Genomic DNA, 6,000 nt, shown 5'->3' with positions numbered 1-6,000 from the left:
GAAGCCCCTGCCCACCACTACCATCCCCACTCCAAAGAGAAGGGAGGGAAGCCATGGATGCCTGCTGTGCCCACAAGTACCCGCAGCATAACACGGTCATAACATGGTCTCTTCGGCAGCTGGATCTGGAGTCTGGATGTTGCTCTATAATAAAATCTTTTTTCTTTTTTTTTAAAAGTAGGGTTGGGGAATTCCCTGTCTGCCCAGTTGTTAGGACTCTGTACTCTGCCTGGGGGCAGATTCAGTCCCTGGTGGAGGAACTAAGATCTCACAAGCTGCATGGTGTGGGGGGGGGGGAAAAAGTAGGGTTGCCTCCAGGTTTCATGGAGCCTGAATCTTATATAATACAATACAATTTGGGGCCTTTTAAAAAAAGAAAACACAATTACAAACAGAAAATTAGCTATAGAACTTTGTAAAGAACCCTACAAGTGAAGGTCCAGGAGCTTTAACTTTATTAGCATCCCAGTGCTTAACAGATCTTATAAAAAGAGGGGAGATTATTCAGTTAAATAGCATAGGAGTATTTTTCACCTCTGCTTAACAGTAATTTTTAAAATTTGCTAAAAGAAAGGGAAACTACCCAAGGAATAGCATAGGAGGTTTTATTGTTTTGTTTGTTTGTTTGCTTTATGGACCTGTGCTTCCAGGCTGGGTTTTTTTTTTTTTTTCTTTCCAGTACTTTTTAAACAGTTTTATTTAGATAAAATTGACATAAACTTGTATTTAAAGTATACAATATGCATTTTATAAAAGCATCAGTATAATCAAGATAGTGAATATATTCATCACCCTCAAAAGTTTCCTCATGTACCTCCCCCATCCAGGCCCTCCTTGTACCCCAGCACCTATTTTTTCATATATTTTAATCTGCTTTTGTAGTTGTTGAAGGCGGAAGGATAAATCTGGATCCTGTTGTTTTATCTTGTCTAAAAGTAGATGCCTTCAGGCTTTTTGTTTGGTCTGTTTTATTTTTGTGTTTGTGTGTGTGTGCTCAGTTGTGTCCAGCTCTTTGCTACCCCTTGGACGCTAGCTCACTAGGCTCCAATGTACATGGCATTTTCCAGGCAAGAATACTGGAGTGGGTTGCAGTTTCCTACTCCCAGGGGATCTTTCCCACCCAGGGATCAAACCTGCATCTCCTGTGCCTCCTATATTGTCAGGTGGATTCTTTACCACTGTACCACCTGGGAAGACTTTATTTTTACTGGAGTATAATTGTTTAACAATGTTGTGTTAGTTTATGATGTACAGCAGAGTGATATATGCATTGTGATATATATATGATATCCATATATCCCTTCTCTTTTGGAACTTCTCCCCACTCCCACGCTCTAGGTCATCACAGAGCACTGAATTGAGTTCCCTGTCCTGCACAGTAGATTCCCAGTAGCTATCTGTCCGCAGTTGTCACCGCAGCGCTGTTTACAATAGCCAGGACATGGAAACAAGCCAAACGTCCAACAACAGATGAATGGATAAAGTAAACGTGGTGCAGGCTTTTTTAACACAGAGAAAAATATAAACAACCCAAATATAAAGAAGTGAAGAGACACTCCTTTCGGGTAAGTATGGTTTTGAACAGAGAAACTAGAAGAACAATAATCCACGATGAACTCCTCAATCTTAATTCAGAGCAAAAGGGGAGGAGAACACACCCAGAAAGAGGTGTGTCCAGTCCATATGGGTCTTTCTTTACAAATTCACAAATGCGCTTTAGGGATGTAATCATCAAGGCAGAAATCAGGTAAAAGAAGCAAAAGACATTTTCTCCCATACCTGACTTGTCATGAACCCACAATGAAATTAATTTTGGTTTCAGTTTATGTGTCTTGGGTATGAGCCACTATTGTGTGGCTGGATGTGTACTCGTGCCAGAGTGCAGTTTCTGTATGAATTCAGTAAATCTTCAATTCTTCATAGTGTTCACTGAGCACCTGTACATACCCTGGGGATTTGCAAAGACCCTTGAATCCTTCCTTGCCCTCCGCTTAGCCTCTGGCACGTTTATCATCCAAGGCTGGGCCCAAACGCTTCTTCTAGGTTCACTCAACCTAGTCATTTTTTCCTTCCAAAGTACTTGCCAACTGTACTTTTAGTTCTCAGTGAACACTGTTTCCTGAATACCTTGTCTTATTATGAAATGTTTTTCCAATGTATGTATGAACAAGATCATAAATCTCTTGAAGGCAAGTCTATATCCGTATTACTTCGTAGAAGCTCCACCCACATCACAGAGCCTAACACAATTTGATATATATTTATTTTATTTTAATATCCTTATTATGTAATTAATACTTGTCCTTGATGGAAATGTTCATTATGGAAATGTTAGATGATGCAGATAAGCAAAAAGATTTAAAAATTAACCATAATTCCAATATTGGAGAGTAACTACTACTGATATTGTGTATAAGGTGTACACCAAATAGGATGTATGCTGCTGCTACTGCTGCTAAGTCACTTCAGTTGTGTCCGACTCTGTGCGACCCCATAGACGGCAGCCCACCAGGCTCCGCCGTCCCTGGGATTCTCCAGGCAAGAATAGTGGAGTGGGTTGCCATTTCCTTCTCCAATGCATGAAAGTGAAAAGTGAAAGTCAAGTCGCTCAGTCGTGTCCGACTCTTAGCGACCCCATGGACTGCAGCCTACCAGGCTCCTCCATCCATGGGATTTTCCAGGCAAGAGTACTGGAGTGGGGTGTCATTGCCTTCTCTGAATAGGATGTATAGAGGAGCTAAAATTTTAATGGAATAAATTGAAATATACACAGCCACAAGTAAGATGGGGTTACAGGGATGCAGTGACATTTCTTGAGAAGCCAGGAAAATGATGTATCACTTGTGACCCAGAGCAGGTAGCATAACTGTGCCTTTAGAGACTTGGCCGAACACGTGATCCAGAAAATACTTCTCCCGTCACTTCTTGGAATTCTTATAGCAGGAATAAAGTCCTCTCGCGATAGTATTCAAACAATGTCAGGAGACATGAGGTCCCCAAACCCACAACATCATCTGGGAACTTGCTAGAAATGCAAATTCTCAAGGCCCATCCCAGACCTACTGAATCAGAAATCCTGGTGGGCCCAGCAGTGTGTGTTTTAACAAGCCTTCTAGGTGATTCTGACGCACAATAAAGTTAGAGAACCACAATCTAAGATGGGGGGGGTGTATCTTGTTCATTATTGAGTTCTCTGTCCCAGAAGGTCAGAAAGAATTTGCTAAATCAAGAATACAAACACCCCTAGAGATGCATCACTTGTTAACATTATTTTTATTATGGCATATTTCTCATCAAAATATATAAAAGATATAATGAGTACCCAGTATATCCAGCACTATCTATAGCAAATTAAATCTTAACAGTTGGCCACATTTCCTTCAGATATTTTTTTGGAGAACAAAAGCATTGCAGATTCAACTGAGAGCTTTCTGCATGTCCTCTTTCCAATCTCATTCTTCTTTCTACTTCTTCAGAAATAACCAAGATCATGAATCATTAATCATTCTTGTACATGTTTTATGCTTTAACTGCATATTCATGTATCTGTAAACAATATATGGCACTATTTTGCAGGTTTTAAAACTATTTAAATGGTGTCACACTCTACATACCCTGCAATTAGCTTTTCTGAATTGTTTTTAAGATTTATTACTGTGCAGACCCAAAGCTGTGATTCATCATTGTAATTGCTGTGTAATATTCCCTTCTATGAATACCTGATGATATATGAATCTGATCTTCCATTAATGACATTTAAATGTCTCCAGTTGATTTAGTTTTTCACTATTAAAAGTAATGCTGCCACAAACATATATATCTTCTGGTGCAATCAAATTGCTTCTCTAAGGTACAGACCAAAGAGTCGATTTTGTGGGATGTAGGAATCAGAGAATTTCCAATATTAATAGATAAATTGCTCCCCAAAGTGGCTGTACCAATTTCAATACCCTTTTCCAACATTTGATATCATTGAAGTTTTAGATTTTTGCCAACCTGATGAGTATGAAATAATATTTCATTTTTATTATAAATTTCTCACTACCTTAATTTCTAGCGAGGTTCAGCACCTCTTCATATTCTCATAAGCCATTTGGATTTGAGAGATGTACAATTAACACATATTTACATGAAAGATATAAATCCCTAACATCATCTGTACTTTTTTTAAAAATTAACTTTTGGCTGCACTGGGTCTAGTTGCTTCTTGCAGGCTTCCTCTAGCTGTGGCGAGCAGGGGCCATTCTCTGTTGCAGTGCGCAGGCTTCTCTTTGCAGTGAGTTCTCTTATTGCAGAGGACGAGCTCCAGGGCCCACGGTCTTCAGCAGTTGCAGCACGTGAGCTCAGTAATTGTGGCACTTGGGCTCAGTTGCCCGGTGGCATGTAGGATCTTCCCGGACTAGGGATCAAACCATGTCCCCTACCTTGGCAGACAGATTCCTAACCACAAGGGAAGTCCTCATCTATGCTTCTGAAAGAGTATACTAGCTTGAAAGGGAAGAGAAAGCGGAAATCCCTGCCAGATGGGAGAAGATGGAATGAGAAGGTAGAGGTATCATTTGCCATCCTTAAGGTCCTTTCCAGGGCTGGTCCTGGCTGATTGTCACATCAGCTGTGTTTCCTTCCCCCTAGAGCTGCAGTCCCTAGGAGAGGCTGAGGGAAAGTGGAGTTGTAGTTCTCCTCTTCATCGAGGAAGGACTTTTCTGGTCCTGAGTTTTTTCAGCCTTCCTGGACTCAAGACTAGTTAACCCAGTGATTGTCAATGAGAGAAGAAAATCCCTAGTCAGGTGTGTTGTGGAAATCGGGGGGGATTTTTTATTATCACAATGATTAGGAGACTGGTATTACTGGCATTAGTAGATTAGGACCAGGGGTGCTATACCTCCTTCCACATATGACACAGTCCCACCCAACAAACAATTTCCATGGACACTCCAGACCACTTTCAAAAGCCCATTTATATGGGTGGAAAGCCTGTTCCAATGATCAAACCTAGCACCTAACTCTGTTTTCCACATAATCACAAAGTGTACTGTCGTGGGTTTACACTGACTTTTCCAGGAATGTAGACTGCAGTTTAAACTGAGAGAAGATTCTAACTTTGTTTTATTCAGCATCTGACAACTTTATTATATTTTGTATTATAGTTAAGCCTACGCATTTTATATAGCTTTATGATAAACAGCTCTTCTTTTCTTTCTCCTTTGTATGTGGGCATTATAATTATTTAAAACTTCTCAGTGTAGAATGATCATATTACCTATGAATTTCATTTTGGTATTGAAAAAGGACCTTCCGAAAAGTTTATTGAGAACCAGTGCACTAATGGTTCCTTGATAAGGAAAGTTAGGCTAAGAGAGTGAAAAAAATATCCTAACTTACCCCAAGATGCCACGGTTGGTAACTGGGAGAACTACAAGACCCCTGTAGGATGATGAATCTTAAACACTTCCAAAACCAGTGGGTAAAAAAAAAACATTGGTCCAAATCTTTAAATGGGAAATTCTATCAGAGAGGATCTTATAACTAAAAAGGAAGTATATAGTGAGGTCTATCCCAGAGTAGACTTAAGGGAAATAATTTCAGAGGATCACCTTATAAATAGGTCTTAAAAGAACAATCTTGTGCCACTAGGACCTCTGCAGGGGGTTGTTTAGCTGTGCCCTAGCTGAAGGGGCAAATGGAGTTGAATTCCAGCCAGCAGTCTCTTCACTAAGCTGTGTGCCCATGTGAAGGGTCTACTTTTTATTTATTTATTTGTGACCATGACTCAGGGCATGCGGGATCTTAGTTCCTCGACCAGAGATCTATCCCACGCCCGGTACATTGGAAGGGCTGAGTCTTAACTACTAGGCCACCAGGGAAGTCCCAAGGGTTTACCTTTTAAAAATTTGCCCAAAGGAGATTATTCACACACAGTCCCATGTGCAACCACCACCATCTCTGCTGCTTCACACTATAAAAATCAGCTAGGTTTCATCCTCAGATCTAAACTATCAT

This window comes from Bubalus kerabau, chromosome 3 (genome assembly GCF_029407905.1).
Source record: "Bubalus kerabau isolate K-KA32 ecotype Philippines breed swamp buffalo chromosome 3, PCC_UOA_SB_1v2, whole genome shotgun sequence".
Taxonomy (NCBI): domain Eukaryota; kingdom Metazoa; phylum Chordata; class Mammalia; order Artiodactyla; family Bovidae; genus Bubalus; species Bubalus kerabau.
This window is presented reverse-complemented; position numbering follows the sequence as displayed.